At 40.2% G+C, this 21529-nt stretch overlaps 1 protein-coding gene across 3 annotated transcripts in view; it reads left to right on the plus strand.

Moving 5' to 3' along the window:
• Positions 1-21529, plus strand: part of LOC119819887 (WD repeat containing planar cell polarity effector) — a 271505-nt gene that overhangs the window by 228543 nt on the left and 21433 nt on the right. The window lies entirely within an intron of this gene.

Genomic DNA, 21529 nt, shown 5'->3' on the forward strand with positions numbered 1-21529 from the left:
TACAAGGAGGTTTTACTATTTTAGGTGAAATAAATGTCTGTGCTTGAAGACTTGTGCTTTAATCTGGGATTTCCAAACCCCGACTTGGTTGTATAGCCTTTTAAAAGCCGTTGGGCACAAAAACAGGTAAAATGTGGTTTTAGCTATTGGCATGTCTGTGCAACAAAGCATTTGGGAAGTGTGATTGACAGGCCAGGAGTGTATATGAGGGGGAAACCTATGCTTGTGTCTGCTTCAGTGACTTTATTAGCCACACCCTACTTGTAAATTATAAGCTGTCATTCAGAGCAGCATAGTGATGTTTAAAGCAAGTCAGGTTATAATACCTGTACTTCTTTTGCCTTAATGCCTAGAGGTAAAATCAGAAAAATGTTCTTAATGTTTTGACTCATAAAAGCACCCATCTGGAAAAAAAAACAACAAGCCTTTATAATACAGAGCAATACAAAGAGGGTTTATAAGACACTCATATGCATGTACCTGTGTGCATGTATATTGCAAGGTTGAGCATCATAATTGGTAACTTAGCCTCCAAATTAATTCGGATCAGATATCAACATCTATTTCAGATGAAGATAAAAAGATAATTCACTAACTTTTGTGGCAGATTTTAAATAATTATTTTAAAACATGCTATGTACTTAATTAAAATTGGTATTAATACCCAAAAAGCCTTCAAAGGAGGCCTTTATTATTTTATAAAGAATTACAGAACAATTTGTATTTAAAGCAGGCAATGGGAAATAATCAATTTTACTGAATGTAGAAACAAATACTTATTCATGTCACACTTTGACAGCAACTATACAACTTCTTCCTTAGTTTGATATTCTTTTTTAAAACCCATAAGCATATATTACAACTCCCTTTATTTAAAAAATATATGTAAGATCATAAAAATTCCACCTGTACAGATACAATATAGTCAATTAAAATACTCCATTATCCCCTCCCCTTTCCATGAACAAAACTCATACTCGCAACAGAATAGTTTCTAAGTTCAATAGAACAGTAGTTCACGTGTCAGCTTTTAGATATGAAAGGTTTTCGCCCTTTTGCTGTACATGAATGAACTGCTCAGCTCTCACCTTCAGTCACGCATTCTGCACGGACACTCGGCCCTTGCATTTGTTCACAGAAACACTTCTGACTTTTAGTTTTAGAAGGAAATATCCATCAGGGCTCCTTAAGGAACACAGCATAGTTGCGCCTTATTGTAGGTTTAATCGTGAGGGTCTGGGGGTTATTTTTGAGGTGGACCCAACCACGAAACTTTGTCTTGAGAAAGTTTTTATCTGACAAATAAGAAAAGACAAACACCTGTAAGTTGATGTTTAAAGCTCAAACCAGTTTTGAAGTAACAAGAAAGGGAAAGCTGGTGGTTCAAATTTCAATCACTTTTCATCTAAATCCATCAATGTGTGCACTGGTCCATTAATTATGTGGTCCAGCACAAAATGATATGTTAGTCTTCCCTTTTCTCCAAGGTGACAGCTGTGAGATTTAGTTGGAGAGAAAGAAAGTTATTTCAAATATTTTATTGTTGGTCTCAAGAATTTACCTGTTAAATGAAAATGAAAAAGTTGACTAATTGAAGAACAAACCAATCATTTCTTTACTAGAACTAAGATAAATTTGGGGGAGATTTAGAAAATATGATTGCCATGGACCAACCTATTCTGGGTTAAGGAAGTACTGCAAAACACAGCAATTCCTGTAAACACTGGTCTAATACTTTGAGTGTGCAGACCGCTCACTTTCTCTTGTGCTCAACTGCACGTGTGTAAGTGGAAACAGCGAGGCCGCATTTTGTTAAACCCCTGCAGACATATGTATTAGCATTAGCTTCATGCAATGTTGACACACCACTAAATACTCTTCCTTTGATGTTTTCCAACCATTAGAAGCAATTAATTTTCTCTTAGCTCACAAGCTATGGAGAAACAACCAGCTGACTCTGGCCTGAGCACAGTTTGACAGCCCCTGTTCTCATACATTCTTTTGCTTTTTCTGTTTTAATGGGAAAAATGTTACTAAGATACTAATTTTTTATTTTTCAAATGTTTGTTTAAATCATTTTGGAAGTTCAAAAATGCTACCCATTGCTAAGAATGAGTGTAAGTTATGCCATTAAAATACTGCTTACGTGAACCCCACCCACAATATTTTTATAGCAGTCCTCGTAGAAAATATTTGTATTCAATATAATCCTAGCACCTTAGAGGTGTCAACAGAATCTGTTCAAGGTCATCTTTATGGACAAAGGGAGGACAGGACCAAAGTGGACTCATTAGACTCCATCTCAGAAAGCCCAAACACCCTCCCACAATTTACCTTTACACATACATTATCAGAAAAAATCTTCTTGTTGTCTTCTGATTTATTTATTCTTTGTCGAGATGGGCTCTTGTTTACAGCCCAGGCTGATCTGAAGCTCTTCATCCTCCAGTCTCGGCGTCTCAAACTCAGAGCTCAGACTTCCATCACTACTCAGCGGCATGCGGCCATTTTCTCCATTACCCACTGTAAATGGCTTTTAATTTTGTGTTAAGTCAGTCTGCATGGTTTTTAATTATTGGAAAAAATATTCTTTGAGTATTCATACAATATAATGAATTATGATCACATCCATTCCCCATTTCTCACCTCCAGCTTCCCCAACCCCTGAACCCCATCATCTTTATGTCTCTTTCTCTTTATCTCATTATGTCCAGGTAGTGTGACTCATATGTGCACGGGTGTAGAACCATCCACTGGATCATAGACCAGTGGACACAGTCCCAAAGAAAAATGACTGTACATTCCTCAGCTGCCATCAACTGCCAGTGGTTCCTCAGCTAGGAGGGGAGCCTTGCGAGCACCTCCTCCATCCTTGATAGAATTTTGACTGGTTTGATCTTGTACAAGTCTTATGTAGGTAACTACAGCTTCTGTTAATTCATGAGTTTTATATTCACGTCATATCCAAAGGCACCATTTCACAGGCCTCCTGCCATCCCTCAGCTATGACATTTCTTCTGCCCATCTTCTGTGATGTGCCCTGAGCCCTGGGATGGCTGTGAGTATTGATGCACCTGTCCCATTTGGGGTGGAACACTCAAAATCACTCTCATCAGTTATGAGTTGTGACCACTTGTGAGTCTCTGCATTAATCATTGCCCTACTACAAAAAGAAGCTTTTTGGACTAGTGTTGAGAACAGCCCAACTCTCAAAGAATAAATATTAATATTTAAAAAACAGTTTGACTACATGATCACTTAGTAAAATAACAGAAGTAGATTACTTCCCAGGGCAGTAGTTCTCAACCTTCCTAACTCAGTGGCCCTTTCATACAGTTCCTCATGTCGTGGTGACCTCCAACTATAAAATTATTTTGCTGCTACCTCATAACTATAACTTGCTACTGTTAGGAATTGTAATGTAAATATCCATGTTTTCTGATGATCATAGGTCACCCCTGTGAAAGGATTGTTCAAACCTCCCAAAGGGGTCATGACCCTAGGTTGAGAACACTGCCCTAGAGTCTGTGTCCTCTCCAGCAGTGGAATTTTGGCTTGGCTTATGGTACAAGACATGAATTTCCTCACATGAAAGAGAACTCAAATCCAATGAATGAGGGAAGGAGATGTGGGGTGGGGGATCTGTGTGGTCCACTGGAGAAGGGGGCAGAGAAGAAGGGGAGACTGCAGCTGGTGGTCTGCTGCAGAGCTGGGGTGAGGCCGGGGATGGGATTTGGGGGATGAGAGGGAGAGGTGAAGATCTGCATTCAGCCTCCCTGCTCCCCTGGCTGGAGCGGCCTGCATGTTCCTGGGTCTGTTCATCTTCTCAGAAACCAGCTCGCATAGGCACCATTCTCTGTCTTATTTTCTTTGTTTCTATTCCATTAATTTTGTCCTGATGATCATTTCTTGTTGTCTACTACATTTAGTTCTCATTTTCCCAAATTTTCGAGTTGCATTAGGTCATTTATTTGTGCTCTTTTATTTTTTTTTAAATTATTTATTACGTATATAGTGTTCTGGGTACCAGATCTCATTATAGATGGGTGTGAGCCGCCATGTGGCTGCTGGGAATTGAACTCAGGACCTCCGGAACAGCAGTCAGTTTTCTTCACCTCTGAGCCATGTCTCCAGCCCTCTTTTTAATTTTTTAATGTAGAGCTGTTTCCAGTGTGTCCCAGAGTTTTTTTTGTATTCCATTTTCATTTCTGCTTAATCCAAAAGTGTTTTCTTTCTTGATTTCTTCTTTGACCCCTTCATCATTTAGAAGTGAGTCGTTTAATCTCCATGAGTTTATATACTTACTAGAGATATTTTTGCCATCAGTTCTTACATTTTACCACATTACGATCAGATAGAATATATGGACTTAGTTTAGGTTTTCTTAATTGGTTAAGATGTGTCTTGTGTCTTAGGATGTGGTCTGTTTTAGAGACACTTCCATGGGCCACTGAGTAGGATGTATATTCTCTGGTGATTGGGTGGAATATTCTGTAGATGTCTATTAAGTTCATTTGGTGCATGATGCTATCAGGCTTCTCTGTCCAGATTTTGTCCAAATGACCCGTTATCTGAAGAAGGTAGGTATTGAAATCACCTACTGCTTCAGTCATGGATCTCTAAAGAAAGAGAACTGAAGGAATCATTGTGTGTGAGAGGGGTAGGGGAGACACAGAGAGAGATTAGAGTACCTTACAGGCTGTTTCCAGGTAGTGCAATAATGGCTGTGTCTCAGCGGAAATACCAAAAATGTGGAAGTTGTTCAGTACACAAGACTGGATGTCTCAGCAGTTAATGGAGAGAGTTGCTGGTCACCAGTTTGTGTTGGAATCCCAAAGAATATAGTGAAAGCCCGAGCACTTACAGACGCACTTGCTAGTAAGAGTGAGGCCAAGTGGGCTGAAAGCGGAAGCTGCATTTTTCCATATCCCTCTATGTGGTCTGCTACCGAATGGAGTGGTCCAGATGATCCTATCAAGAAAAGCCCGTGAATGGGTGTAGTGGCACACACCTTTGATCTCAGCATTTGAAAAAGAGGGGAAGGAAGATCTCTGTCTGTGAGTTCAAATCTACATAGTAAGTTCCAGGACAGCATCAAAAAAAAAGGAAAGGAAAGGAAGGAAAGAAGGGAAGGAGGGAAGAAGAGAGAGAGAGAGAGAGAGAGAGAGAGAGAGAGAGAGAGAGAGAGAGAGAGAGAGAGAGAGAGAGAGAGAGAGAGAATCCCTCACTGGAATACCCAACTGTTTGGTTTTTAGTTGATACTATATATAATCAAGTTGACAATCAAAATTAGCCATTATACCTACTAGTAATGGGTTGGTGTTAATATGTCTTTGATTCTGGTAGTACACTGTAATGAAATTGTATGCATCAGAGTTTGGTACATGTATGTTTAGGAGTGTAGTGTTTCTTGGTTCATTATTCCCTTGATTTCAATGAAGTGTCCTTCTCGTCTGATTAGTTTTAGATTGAAGTCTCTGTCATCAGATATTATGATAATAAGCCTGCTGGCTTCCTGTTCCTATTCGATTGGAGTACTTTCCCCATTCGTTTTATTTAAGCAGGTGCCTAGCTTTAAAGTTAAGATGAATTTCTTGTAGATAACAGAAAGATGGATTTTGTTTCTTGATCCACTCAGCCAGCTATCTTTTGATTGGAGAGTTAAGGCCATTGATATATTTAAAGTTTTTATTTTAAAGTGTGTGTTGATTGCAGCCATTTCAGTTTTTCTATTTCATTATTTTGTTCTTTTTGTGTTCTTAGTCATGTTTGTGTCTCAGTAGTTACACCTTCATTTGTTTTGGTTCTACAGTCCTTTGGCTATGCTTCTTCCTTCTGTCTGAAGTATTGCTTCCAATATTCTCTTTGGGGTTGGCCTGCTGGATATGAATTCTTTTAGTTTGTTTGTATCATAGATATATTTTCTTTCTCATTCGCTTGTGGCAGCTACTTTTTGCTGGGTACAGTAGTCTAGATTGGCTTCCATAGTCTCTTAGAATTTAGAATGTATTGCTCTAAGCCTGTGCATCACAACCCCTTTGAACGACTCTTTTACAGGGGTTGCATATCGGATATCCTACATATCAGATATTTACATTATGATTCATAACAGTAACAAAATTACAGTTGTGAAGTAGCAACAAAAATAATTTTATGCCTGAGGAATCATCACAACATGAGGAACTATATTAACGGGCTGCAGCATTAGGAAGGTTGAGAACCCCTGCTGTAGACTCTTCTGGCTTTCAAAGCTTCCATTGAGAAGTCAGCTGTTATTCTGCTAGGTTTTCCTTTATATGTGACTTTTGTTTATTACTTTTGAGTTTTCAATACTCTTTCTTTGCTCTGTATGCTTAGTGCTTTAACTGATATGCTGTGGGGAGTCTCTTTTCTTGTATATTTGTTGTTTTGTGTGCTTTGTGTGTGTGTGTGTGTGTGTGTGTGTGTGTGTGTGTGTGTGTGTGTGTGTGTGTGTGCGTTTTCTTAGTTTGGAGAAACTTTCTTCTATAATCTTGTTGAAAATCTGGTCTATGCTACTGGCCTGGGATTATTCTCCTTTACCTATACCTATAATCCAAAGATTTGGTCTTCTCTTTATTTCCAGGAGTATCTGCATGTACCTGCCCTTTGTTTTTAATTTTTTTTCAATATTCTTTGCTTGTGCAGTATAATTCCTCTAATTTATCTTCAAGATCTGATATTGAATCTTCTACTTAATCCATTCAACTTGAACAACTTTTCCCTGAGTTTTCTAATTGTCTTGTTGAGTTTTCAAATCCATCTTGACTTAAACTTGAATTGTTCAATGTTTCTCTTTATTTAATTCAGTTTTCAAACTCTGGATTTCCTTTATTTTATTCAGCCTTATTTTTGTGTTTTTGTGAGCATAACTTGGGCGTTTATTGTCTTTGAGATCATTCTCTTAATGTAGCTCTTTGTCTTCTTTAATTTCCTTGATTTCTTTGATAAGGTTTACGGCTGTTCTCTTAAGGTCTGTGTCCAAGGGTTCATCTAGGGAATCCCTACTGGAGAACATTTCTATAGTACTGATGAGTCTGTGACCAAGGGGTTACTGCTTAGGCTTTGTGTTGCTTGTGGTTTTGTGATGAGACTATGCAAGTGGGCTATTTTGTGGTCGTGAGTTTGATGTGGATACAGAGGGCTAGGACAGAGCACAGGGTGGGTGCGGACATTGTGTACGGCTTGGGTGGGATGAAATCTGCTGAACACAGGTTGGCAACAGGATATGCATCCTGATCCAGACATGGTGAGTATTCTGCTGGCCAGTCTGGGATGATGGAATGGATGTGGATGCTGTATCTGGCAAGTGGGAAGGTGACCAGAAGTTAGGTGCAGGTCAACTCACCAGGCTGGATCCCAGAGAGCAAGATGTTTGCACCTAGCTTGTCTTGGAGTTTGGATGTGGCACAGGAAAGATGAAGTTAGATTATAGGAGGGAATCCATGCTGTCCAAAAGCTGGAGGTTATGGGTAGTGCAGGTGGATCTGACAAGACTAGGCCAAGGCACTAGATGTGAGACCGGAGCCAGGTCTGATAGGGGAGTGTGTGCAGAGGGTAGGGTCAGGCAGACTCAACCAGGCTGGGATCCAGCACAAGACTTACAGAGCCAGGTTGTGCCTAGAAGTTGGATGTGGCACAAGAGAATAAACAGGTTGCTGTAGGTTGGAGTGCCTCTGATTTTTTTTTTTAATATAAGCACTTAGCACTACAAACTTTCTTCTTAGGACTGCCTTTAATGTATCCCCTAGATTTTGGCATTTCATTCATTTCTAAAATTTATTTCTCCCCTTGATTTCTTCAATGACCCATTCATCTTTCAATAGTATGTTGGTTGATCTCCCTGAATTTGTACTTTCTATAGTTTTTATTGCTATTGATACCTATTTTTATTCCATAATTGTCAGATAGAATATTGGGTGCATTATTTCAATTTTCCTGTTTAAGCTTACGTTGTATCCTATTTTGTGATCAGTTTTTTTAAAAAGTCCCATGGGCTGCTAGGAAGAATGTATCTTCTTCAATGTTTGGGTGGAAAGGTCTGGAGAGGTCTATTGGGTCCGTTGGTTTACGGGTCATTTAAATCCATTATTTCTACATGCTTTGTTTAAATGACCTATGTGTGACTTAATATTTAATTCCATTTATTTTATGAGTTGGATGCACCTGTGTTTGGTGCATATGTGTTTTAAAAATTCTAATACCTTCTTGATGTATTGTTGCTGTAGTGAGTAGGGAGTGACTTTTGTCTTCCGACTAGTTTTTGTCTGAAGTCTATTTTATCAAGTATTGGAATAGCTGCACCTTTTTGTTTCTTAGTTCCACTTCCTTGGAATACTTTTACCAGGCTTTTACTTTAAGATGGTATTTATCTTTGAAGGAGGCAGCAAAAAAGATTATTTAATCTAATCTACTGGTCTGTGTCTTTGAACTTCAGAATTGGCACCATTCATATTCAGTTACTATTAAAATATCTATTAATTTCTTCCATTTTATTCATTTTGTGGTGTTTTCTTATACTTTGATTAATTGTCCTGGTATTGTCTATTCACCCTCTGTGACTTTGTGGGTGTGTTATACTTCTCTCCAATCTCAAGGATTTCTTCTACTCCCCTCTATAGAGCTCATTTAGTGGTCTTCCTTTAGTCTGTTTTTATCATGGAATTTTTTTCTACAATTATAATATATAGTTTTGCTGTATATAACAGTGTGGTTTGGTAGTTGTGGTCTTTCAGAGCATCAAATACATCTTTTCATGCCCTTCTGTGCTGTGGTCCAGCCACAGTGTGGGTTCAGGTCCTGAGGCAGGGAAGGGACATCAGTGCAAAGAAATGAGTTGTCCAACCACCAGATAAGTTTCCGACAAGTGGCCAGCCCCGAATAGCTGCAGCCATCTTTATTTATACATCAAAAATAAGCATATTTTTCCATACTAACAGACAAGTTTTTCACATCCTCCAACATTAATTATGGCAAAAACAAATATGTAATTATCTTTTCCCCCCAATGTTTACATTAAAACATCTTGAAACCAAAAACAACACTTACCATTTTGCTAGCTTGGCCAAATATCAAGCCAGGTACATCTTTTCTTTACAAAACTAAAAGGTGATAAACATAAACACACATTTTCAAGAATAACAATCCTGTTCAAAACGTATTTACAGAAATAGTGGTGATCTGCCTCCAATCCTGTCAGCACTGAATCAGAACAGCTCCCAGGATCTGGAGTGTCAGCTGGCATCCCCAGATAAGAACCCTGAGGAGGAACATCAGCTCCCAAAGACTTTTAGGGGAAAATATTTGACAAAAAATGGGGTTTCCAGGAATGATCACAACTGTCCATACGTGACTGACAAAGTGACACTAAAAACTGCCAAGAGAACCATCAACGTTATGAGAGAGGAGAAAGTATACAGGACATGGGGTCCCAGCAGTATACTACACCGTCCCTAAGTCTACTGGTTCTTGCCAAGTGAGACTGTCCCCATGGGCTTTTATCTCATCTGGAGACCCATTGGACAAACACTCATATACGGTCTAAAACTAGGCCATCTAACTCTCAAAACTTCTGGTTTTAAAAATCATTAACAAAATAATTAGATGTTATTCTTATGGCCCTGCCTTTTGAGTAATTTCACCCTTCTTATTTTGTATTTTTGGTGTTTTAATTATATCATGGGTATTTTTTCTGGTCTGTGGTGGTTTGAAAGAAAATGGCCCCCAAAAGGAGTGGCACTATTAGAAGGTGTGGCTTTGTTAGAGGAAGTGTGTCACTGTGGAGGTGGGCTTTAAGGTTTCATATATGCTCAAGATACTGCTCAGTGTCTCAGACCACATCCTGTTGCCATGCAAGATGTATGACTCTCAGCTCCCTCTCCAGCACCATGTCTGCCTGCATTCTGCCATATCCCACCATGATGATAATGGATTGAACCTCTGAACTGTAAGCCACCTCAGTTAAATGTTCCTTTATAAAACTTGCCATGGTCATGATGTCTCCTCACAGCAATAGAAAACCTAACTAAGACTTGTTGTTCTGTAGGCCATTTATACCTTGATGGAAACCTCTTTCCCTATGTTTGGAAAACAGTCTTCTATGGTTTTTTGTTGAAAATATTTTCTATGCTTTTAGTGTGCTTTCCCTTACTTTGAAGATTTGCTCCTTTCATGGTGTCCAAAGGTCATCAGTGTCTCACTCATTAATATTTAAATTTTATTTTGATCTTTCCTGTATAATCTATCTTTCTCCTTGTTCTCAAACTTATGTTTTGTTTATCACATACTCCATTCTATTTGTGAAGCTTCACATGGGCCTTTTTCCCCCTTCATGTATGGGTGTTTTGCCTGCATGTATGTCTGTGTACCATGTTCGTACCTGGTACCTCCAGAGACAAGAGAGCCTTGGATCCCCTGGAATTGGAATTATAAATCACTGTGAGGCACCACATGTATGCTGGAAACCTGGGTCCTCTAGAAGGGCAGCCAGTACCTTTTTGTTCCCAAAAGAGGGTTTCTCTGTGTAGGCTGACTGCCCTGGAACTCGCTCTGTAGACAAGGCTGGCCTTGAACTCACAGAGATCCTCTTGTCTCTGCCTCCCGAGTGCCGGGATTAAAGGTGTGCGCCACCGCCACACAGTGGCAACCAGTCCTCTTACTGGTTGAGCCACCTCTCCGTTCACTGTGGTTTTCTTTGGCTTTTGAGTTTTTCATTTCCAGCATCATTTCCCTTTTGTTTTCCTTCATTAATTATTGTATTTATTTCCATATCTTGATTGACTTCCTTATTTCATTTGACTCTGTGTTTTTGTTCTTCTGGAGTATATTCATGTCTTCTTTATGTTGTTTTAATATAGTTATAACCATAATTTTACATTTTTTTTTCTGGAAAGTTCTCCCAAGTTGTTCTCACTGGGAACCATTACTATGGAGTCAGTAATTTTGGAGCATGCTGTCTTGATTATGTGTGGTGGTGATTGTGTGTGGTGGTGATTGTGTGTGGTGGTGATTGTGTGTGGTGGTGATTGTGTGTGGTGGTGATTGTGTGTGGTGGTGATTGTGTGTGGTGGTGATTGTGTGTGGTGGTGATTGTGTGTGGTGGTGATTGTGTGTGGTGGTGATTGTGTGTGGTGGTGATTGTATGTGGTGGTGATTGTATGTGGTGGTGATTGTGTGTGGTGGTGATTGTATGTGGTGGTGGTGTTTCTGTGCTTGCACCTGTATATCTGGAGTTTGCTAGTTGAGCTTCTCTTTCTTTTTAGTTCAAGTGGCTTTCCTTTCAGTGGGGACATTTGCAGTGTAGTAGAGAGGGAATATGTTGTAGTAGGGTTGAGGCATAATTTTTCTCTGGGTGACTGGTATTCAGGGCTACAGGCTCTGTCCTGTCTTTCTCTGAGGGTCAGCTACTCTCTGAAATAACAGTCACTGTCCAAGGATCAACACACCCCTCTAATAAGTTCCATCATTTTTATAAACTGTGTCCCCCATTTTCCTGACCATGAACAGTAACAATTTGTAACCAACCCCCCTAAATGATGGCAAACATCCATCATCCACCCTACTTCTTGGGAATGTGGACCTTGTTTTCTCTAGACTGCTTCCTGTTGTTTGGGGCAATGGCATCTTTCAGGGACCCTGAGAAAATTGGGACAATGGTCAAGTCCTAGAGGAGCTAGCTGTTGTCCAGTCTCAGTGTGATGGGGTAATGCAGGGCTTCTCTGAGGTCCTGGCTGGAGTAGTCTGTGAGGCTGGACCATCTCAGCAAGCAGTCTTGAAGCTGTTCCGGATGCAGAAATCTGAGGAACCTGTTACAGAGGCATCTGAGAGGCTGGATTATCTGGGCCACCCATCTTCATTGCTCTGAAAACAAACTTTTAAAAGTAGCATGCATATCTGTTTTAACAGAAGTATGGACTGTGTGTTGTGCACAAGTCAGTTAGAGATTATTTTTGTGTTCTAAGTTTGAACAGGTAAAAGGCATCTATTAACTTTATAAGTCAGTTTGGACTGTATAGTGACATTGTAATATAAGTCGCTGTCATGCCATATGAAAGGATGGCTTGAGATAGGAAGTCATAAGGGCCGTGTGGCAACAAGACATCATATCTCATCTCATCTCTGAGCTCTTTCCATGCAGAAAGATCAGCTTACACAGCACCTATCCTGCAGTCTTTCTTGGCTTCCCCTCCATGTTTGTAGCCAAGATACTCAAGAGGTCTCCGCCAGTCAAATCTCATCTCTATTAACCTGGAAGGAATCCACAGCCTTTTGTTTCATGTGGAAACAAAAACATACCTCTTTCCCAACATAATACATTTTTTTACTTCCATGTTAAAGCTAAGGCATTCCTAAAGTGTATAAAGTGTAAGGTTGCTTAATTCAGCAGTCTGTTCCACAATCCAATATCTCTCAGCAGCTGTTTCTGTTCAGCAGCATTCAAAACATTCAAAATTAACAAAGCACCATCTAAGTGCTTATAACATTTACCATCCTTATAAGGCTAATTTTTATTGCTTTACTTTCTTTAAAGACTCTCTTTAAAGACTTTATTATTTTAAAACTATTTTTATGACTGCCTATACCCTTTTTCTTTTTGTTCTTAAGCCTATGTACATTGTTGAACACACTGTAACCTGTTTAGAGCCTTTCCCATCTGAACATGAACCCATTCAGAGACTGTGTTTCTGTAACCATTTCTGTCTGCATGAGCCTCACAGCTTAGCTCATGGCTTACTGGTGACTTCAGCCCATAGGCAGAGTCCAGGAGGCATCTCTGTACTGCGGCCTGTGTGAGACTGCCGGGCTAGGAAGCCACGTTTGGCTCTGGTTTGTATGTTTGGAACCTTTTTTAAAAAAAGCTTTTTCTGTCTTATGTGGAAATACATGCCTGGACATTAAGGTGCCATTAGTAATTAGTCTTTCCTTTGGGCCACCAGCTCACAAAAAACAACCCAGAGATTTATTATTAATTATGAAAGTTCAGTTCAGCTGAAGGCTTAGGCTTGTTTCTAACTACCTCTTATAACTGAACCTATTTCTATTCATTTACTTTATTACCTTATCTCTGTACCGCCCATCCTGTTTGATCTGTGTCTTCTGGCATCTCTACCTTCTTCCCAGCATTTTCTCTGCCCATAAATTCTGTCTAGCTATTGACCATTCAGCTTTGTATAAGAATCAATCATAGTGACACATCTTCATAGTGTACAAAAAGATTATTCCACAACACACACTTGCCTGGTCCCCATCTTTGTCTCATCTTTTGTACCTCTCTGCATCTTGACACACTAAACTGGATCATCTCTGGCCTGATCACTGCTTCTGTAGCCTCCCTTATCTGCCCTGAAGTCTGTGTTCTTATGTACCTGGGTCGGCTCTCAAACCCACTCGGGGTCCAGTTTCTGCTGTTGTAGGACTAGGTCTATTGTTCTGAGTTGTGGCACTCCCTACACTTGTGAGTCTTACCCTGGACATAATTTTGTTGTTTTAGTGTGTGTGTGTGTGTGTGTGTGTGTGTGTGTGTGTGAGAGAGAGAGAGAGAGAGAGAGAGAGCACTAGGTGTCTTCCTCAGTCTCTTTCCACTTTATTTTCTGAGATGATCTCTCATTGAATCTAGAACTTGCTGGATGGCTAGACTGACTGACAAGTGAGTTTCAAGAACTCTTCTGTCTTTGCCCCAGGGGCAGAAATCTAGATACATGCTGCTGTGTCTGTGTCCCTGGGATTAGAACTTAGGTGCTCATAACTGACCATCAAGTACTTCCTAGCCCCTTTTTAATTTTTGTAAATCCAATTTACACAACAGGAGTTGAAGTTTGTGCTGAATGTAATAAATATAGCTACCGAAAGTCATATCATCAGCATAAGCAAAGTAATTCAGACTCAGAGGCAGTTATTGCTGTATGCTCATATGCACGGCTGGAGAGGCCGTTGCTGTAGTTTACTCTCATATGCAGGGCTGAGAGTAAAGACATGAAATTAGAATATTATGGGAGAGGAATACTGAGAGGTGCGCAAGAGTGCAGTGAGGTGGAGATGGTCATAGAGTTTACACTTGTCTAAAACACAAGCACGAGGCCTTTAATTTGTAATATGAATCTAGTGTCAAAATACTGCATGGTTTTATTCATAAAATTGTTTAAGCAGCCAAAATAAAAAGAAACAGAAACAGAAAATAAAAAGTTGGTTTTCAAGGATGTCTGGGAGGATAGAGAGAAAATCAATGTTTCATCAGTAGAGTTAGTTTTGCAGAATAAAAGAGCCCTGGGGATGTGTTTCACTTAACAGGTACAATGACAGACACAACATAGTAAGACTATTAAAATGACAAGAATAAAAATCAAATAACACTTCTTGCCTTACGGGTGCTAGCTGGAAGTGTAAAACTCTATTATTGCTTAAAATCTAACATTGACAAGAAGAACAATAGAACTGAAGACAGTTGCTAGCTAGCTCCCATACTGATCACATTGAGAAACCAGCAGACAGTACAGTTGTAGCAAGGACAAGTGTCTAAGGTATTATAGGAAGGAGTGGACGTAAATGTTAACTATGAGAAGCAGACCAGAGACCTGCTCAAGTATTACATATGTGCACAGCTGCAGACCAGAGACCTGCTCAAGTATTACATATGTGCACAGCTGCATGCCATACTTGTATACACAGGGGTGCCTAGATGGGAGTTATGTGAAGGAATGAAGAAAGCTGTATTTATACAGAAAGTTTTCTAAACAGTATAGAATTAATTATTTACATCATTTATTCTGAAGGTATTAGAAGTATATGGGAAAAATGTCTTTGTCCTATCAAATTACCATAGCATTTTATATAAGGAACTTGAATTTTTGCCAATATGGGATTCATGAGAATTCTGTAGCAGACCATTCATGGATACTAAAAGGAGGCTACATGGTAGAACAATATGAAACGTCTGAGGCAAAATAAGTGATCACTTCAATAAAGTAATGATCTGGGGCTTAGAAATGGCACTCTCAAGTCAATGCTTTCCATGTAAGCATGAGGAATGATATGGGATCCTCAGCATCACATAACATCCAGGCATGATGGGTCAAGCCTGTGGCCAGTGCTGAAGAGTAGAAAGCAGAGGTGGGAGAATCCCTGGAGCTTGCTAGCTACTCCAACTGACTTGGTGAGAGGAGAAAGACACAAGCCGCCAGTCAGAACCTTGCCGTTAGACCATGAAACTCATGGTAAAATATAAAATAATAGGAATGGGTTAATTTAAGATGTAAGAGCTAGCTAGAAATACGCAGAAGCTAATAGGCCAAGCCATGTTATAATTAATATAGTTTCTGAGTGAATATTTCAGGTCTGGGTGGCCGGGAATTGAATGAACAGCCTCCGCCAACTCTTCCTTCCTCCCTTTCTCCCTCTCTCCCTCCCTCCCTTTCTTGGCATATGAAACCAAAGCATAACAGATCAGTTAAACCATAGCCATGATAACAGAAAATAAAATTTTTATAAAGTACTTTAATCTCAATCCAGGAGTGGTAGTACATATCTGTAATCCTGGAACTTAGAAGATGGATAGGAGGATTGTGAGTTCAAGCCCAGCCTTGAACAAGTAGTAGATTAGTGTCTAATAAAAACAGACAGGTAGATAGACAGACTTAGATATTAATATATTTATAATGCCCCAAGAATTAGTGATTGTTAATTTCCTTGCCATTTAGGCCCATCAACTTATCAAATATCTGAGATGATGGGAAAAGTACTATGTGAAAGACAATTCTGTTTATAATACACAAGGCATGGTGATCCATGCCTATGACCCAAAACTCTGGGGAGATTGAAGCAGAAGAATCAGTTTATAGGCAGCTTGGCTACATACTGCCTCAAAGTTTTTTAAAACTTTTCCCCAAAGAAATATTATATGCATAGTTTGTTAAAATATGTAAACAAAGCTATCAGCTGAATATATGATGTTATTTTTGTACTGGGGGACATGGCTTTCATGTAGAGCACTGTGAAGTAGCTGAGGCCAGCACTGCACGATCTTACAAGGTTACCGGGGCATACCTCAGGAAGGCACCACGCTTCCTTTTCCCTCTTTCTTACTCTGAACATTCTCGTACTTCATCACCATCGCCAACCTTAGTCTAACTTTTCCCAATTCTAAATATATCATCTTTATCAATAGCATGGAAAATACTATATTTGAGAAATATTAAAAATAGGTGAGGTGCACATCTATAAACAATGCCTGGGGAACAGTGAGACCGCAGACTCAGAAGACAGTGAGGGGGACTGTGAGGTTGACACTGATTCGTCTTCGTGGATCTGCAGTCGCGTCTGGGACTGTGAGGTTGATACTGATTCGTCTTCGTGGATCTGCAGTCGCGTCTGGGACTGTGAGGTTGATACTGATTCGTCTTTGTGGATCTGCAGTCGCGTCTGGGACTGTGAGGTTGATACTGATTCGTCTTCGTGGATCTGCAGTCGCGTCTGGGACTGTGAGGGATCCTCTGGAGATGGTCGGCCTCTGTTCATGCCTGTTGGAGAAGTATCTTGACTAGGTTGGGTTAGGTGGGAAGACACACCCCGAAGGTGGCCAGCACTGTCCCTGGGATGTATATGGAGAACACCAGCTCAGCACTAGCATTCACTGCACTTGTCTCCCGGATGTCCTGTGAGCAGCTGCTTCAAGCTCCTGCGCCTTGATCCCTGCCATGATGGATGGGACCCTGAAGTGTGAGCCAGAGCAAAGTCTTCCTTCCTTAAGGTGCTCTCCCAGATATTTAATCACAGCAGCTGTAAGGAAACTAATGCATTGTAAGAGGCCACTTGTTTGTTCCCTGGCCGCCCGGCAATTCAGACCCAAAATAATCCCACAGAAACTCTACCCATCTCCATTAATTTGTGCATCACCACCACAAGGTTGTGGCCTACCAGCAAAGTTTCAGCAAGTCTGTCTGTGGTGGCGGCTCCATGGCTTCTTCCTCACTCTGCCTCCTTTCTCCCAGCATTCAGTTTAGTTTTCCCCACCTAGCTCTGCTCTACCCTATCACAGGCCCAAAACAGCTTTTTTATTAACCAATGGTATCCACAGCATACAGAGGGGACTCCCACATCACTAATGTGAGGTGAGCCTGGAAGTAGAGAAGAGTAATAATGATGCCTAAATATTGTTAAAGGGATAATTCTAGCCTTTTCACAAAAATCCACTAATGAAATTTGTGGATTTTTCCAAGCTCTTAGTATATAATACTTAAAAATAACTGCCAGAAGATTTTTCTTTGAGCATAATGTTCTTACCAAAAAGTAAAAGTTAGCCGGGCGGTGGTGGCACACGCCTTTAATCCCAGCACTCGGGAGGCAGAGGCAGGTAGATCTCTGTGAGTTCGAGGCCAGCCTGGTCTACAAGAGCTAGTTCCAGGACAGGCTCTAAAAAAGCTGCAGAGAAACCCTGACTCGAAAAACAAAAAAAAAAAAACAAAAAAAAAAAACAAAACAAAAAAAACAACAAAAAAAGTAAAAGTTATTAAATAAAATGAGCAGGCTCGTATCACCGCAGGAGCTTGGCAAGTACCTGTTTTCTATGTAACTGTCAAGATTTTCCTCTTGAAAATCCTGAGTGGTGGAGATACATACCACTATCATCTTCATTGTTCAGTAATTTCAGTGAATCCTATACAAGTTTTGGAAAATACAAATCTTTGCCATATATGAAAAGTATTAAATTAGTAGACTAAGGTATAAAATGACGTGTATGTCACTTTTCCTAGAGTCCTGGCCCAAGTTCCAGAGCAGCACAGGACTCAGCCGTCTCTTCGCTCACACACAGCTATCTTTTACGTTCAAAATAGCGCATACCAAAAGGCTAACACTTCTTAAGAGATTATGTTTAGGGATTTCCTAAATTGTTTAAAAGATCACTATGAAGAATTCTTGCGAACAGTTCCGCACTTACTGGGTCTGTGTCCTTTTAACTTGAGAATTTACAGTATGATTGCTCTGTAAACATGAGAATGTTCTAAATACCTAGCAGTGTACACACAGAACTGGTCATGGCTTATCTTGCACTTATCAGCTTGTTTATTTTTATTCCCCCGAAGCTGTATTTCTAACAAGAACAGCTGCTACTTTGTAAATACTTTAATGGCTTCTGATAGTTAGAGCTGTCGGTTTAACAGACAATGTTATAAAAGATTTTCATTCTTCCATGTGATTACACACCTTGAAGTGCGTTTTACCCTGAAAATCCTCTGGAGACTGGGGCCTGGGAAGGTATGTCTTTTGAGGGCACAGAGCCAAGAGAATAGAAAGATTTGAGAATGGTGTGTGAGATCAGGGACCAATGTGCGCCTGCACTGGGTTCTCAGAGTCAGACAGTTGTCGAGAGCACACACTTTATACCCAACACTTCAGAACCACGACTGGCTGGAGAAAGTCTTCTATGCAGCCCAAGCTAGCCCTGAATCCCGTCCTCCTGCTTCTGCCTCTCAGTGCTGATGTGATGGATCTGTGCCGCTAGTCAAGACTAACTGAGATCTTCTGCCTCTCAGTGCTGATGTGATGGATCTGTGCCGCTAGTCAAGAGTAACTGAGCTCTTCTGCCTCTCAGTGCTGATGTGATGGATCTGTGCCGCTAGTCAGGACTAACTGGGCTCTTCTGTGAGGAAGAAGAGAAAGTGAGGTGAAGGCAGCTGACAGAGCAGGGGCCACACCTGAGTCTCCTGAAGGCTTCACTCTTGTCCTATCCCGGGAGCCTGCATCAGACCGGAGAGAGTAGAGTCCATACAAAAGACAAAAGAGGAAGCAGAAAGAATGAAAATACTTTGAGTCCTGGCAGGGTTCAAGGACTTCATCAAAAATCAGGAAGTGTGTTCCAAGCGGTTTTGCTACTGAGGTGAACACTGTGGACATTTTGTATTATAAACAAGGACAGCTACACCCCAGTAAGACTTCATTTAGACGCTGAAATTTGAATTTCATATACTTTTCACATCTAAGAATGTATCACCTTTCTAATAATTTGAAAATTTAAGGAAAAACTTCCACCAGTTAGCATTGGTAAATAACTAAAAATCCCTATTAAATACCATAAGGTAAACATCTATAAAATGAATTTGGTACATGGGCTATAATCTTAAATATTTGTCCTAGGAAAAAAGACTAAAACAAAATTCTAAGTAATTCATAGTTTCTTTTGTTTTTAATAAGGGATAGAGAATTCAGTAATTCCATAGATGCAGACTTAGCAGATATATGCAAACTATTTATACAATTAGAATACACATTTTTGTCAAATGCCCCTGGAACATTCTCCAAGACTAACAAAAATAAAGTCATAAAATAAGTCTTTTTTTTCTTTTTTTTTTAACTTTTGTTGTGTTGAGTATCAAAACCAGGGTTTCAGGCATAGTAGGTGAGTGCTCTACCCCTGAGATACCCCTCCAGCCCTTAAGTAAGTCTGTTAATAAAATATTTTATCATATAAAAGTATCTTCAGCCAAGCGGTGGTGGTGCACACCTTTAATCCCAGCACTCGGGAGGCAGAGGCAGGCGGATCTCCATGAGTTCAAGGCCAGGCTGGTCTATAAGAGCTAGTTCCAGGACAGGCACCAAAAACTCCAGAGAAACCGTCTCAACAATCAAAAAAAAAAAAGTATCTTTGGATCACAGTGGGAATAAACCAAAAATTATTAGAAGTAAAACTGGAAATACAAGCCGGGCGGTGGTGGCGCACGCCTTTAATCCCAGCACTCGGGAGGCAGAGGCAGGCGGATCTCTGTGAGTTCGAGACCAGCCTGGTCTACAAGAGCTAGTTCCAAGACAGGCTCCAAAGCCACAGAGAAACCTTGTCTCGAAAAACCAAAAAAAAAAAAAAAACTGGAAATACACATAATGAGCCAAAAAGGGAATCACAAAGAAAATTCTAAAACTTCTTGAGACAAGGGAAAGTGTGTGAATTTATGATATTCATCATAAAAAAGAAAAATCTCAAATATCCTAACTTTATATCTGAGGAAACCATTAAAAGAACAAATTAAAAGCAAAGGAAGCAGAAGGAAATAAGATTAAAACATAGAAAAAAATAAAAAAATACAAAATCACAAATAACAAAAGAAAAAGTTAATGACACCTAAGGTGCAGCTTTCAAAAACCAGCAAGAAAACTGACAGAGCACCCGCTCTGCTGAAAATCAGAAATGCCCCAGGGATCATGCCCCGCACAGAGGGGGGTGCTTCTCCAGCCTTACATAGTGCCTGCTGCCCTGCCCTACTTAAACTAGATCATAAATAGAGCAAGCAGCCAATAGTGAACTGGATTAGTAACCAGAGCTTCCAACAAAGAGAAGCCCAGGACTTGTGGGCCTCACTGGGGAATTCTACCAGTTAGGGAGGAATTCCCAACATCCTTTTTAAGCTCCTCCCAGAACTGAGGAGGGACTTCCCAGAGCCAGTTTTAGAAGACAGCACTCTTCTAATGCCAGAGTCATACAAAGGCACGGAAAACTGTTGGCCAGTGTTTCTGATTAGTACTGATTGAAAAGTCCTTAACAAAAGCTAGCAAACCAAATTCGACACCGCAAAGCAAGATTAGACACAGTGACCAAATGGGGCTTATGTCGGGAAAGCTAGAATGGTTCAACAAATGAAAGTCAGGCTACTCAGTCACATTAACAGAACAAGGGACAAAACCTTCAGGATCTTCCCAGTAGTAGTATATCATGTGTAGAATCCAGCCCCTTTCCGTGATAGAAAACACTCAGCCAAACAGAGTAAAGGGAAATGGCCACTTGTGACAGACTCACAGCCTACAGCAAACTGGGTGCTGACGACTGACAGCCTGAGCTGGAGGGATGGCACCACCAAGCCTGTCAGCCTGACTTCTGTTCCCAAAGTCCACGTGGTGGAAAGACTGACCTTCATGTATGCACCGTGGTACACACACACCTACAATAGGATAAATAATACAATTTTGAAGGACTGAAAGCTGTTTCTATAGGACAAAGAAAAAACCAAGATGTCTTTATATTTAATGAGGTGCTGAAATTCCCTAGCCAGGTTAACTATGCCAAAGAGATTTAAAAGAAAAAAATCTAAATCTGAAAGAAACAAGTAAATGATCTGCTTGCTAAGTAATGGTCTTATTATATAAAGAAAACTCTTTAATTTTAAATTTTATTGAAAAAATTGTTAGAATAAGCAAATACAATAAAGCGATAGGAGACAAATCAACATTTATCATGCTTCAAGGGGGTGCTCTGAAAAGTAGTGAGAAAACAGTATATCCATCATGGTGGCTAAAAGAGGAAAATCACCTAGCCAGGGTGGCAAAGGCCATGCACTCTGAAAGTCGTTGCTGAAAGGAGGTAGAGAGCAGGTATGGTAGCATACACCTGCGGTCCCAAGAGTTAGAAGACAAATGGGAAGGTCCCTTGAGTCCGGTGGTTCAAATCTGGGTCTGTACAACTTGTATAGACTCATGTCATATTAATGAACTGGAAGACAAATATTGACAAATTAACAACACCACTAAGGCAACC

This window comes from Arvicola amphibius, chromosome 1, assembly GCF_903992535.2.
Source record: "Arvicola amphibius chromosome 1, mArvAmp1.2, whole genome shotgun sequence".
Lineage (NCBI taxonomy): Eukaryota > Metazoa > Chordata > Mammalia > Rodentia > Cricetidae > Arvicola > Arvicola amphibius.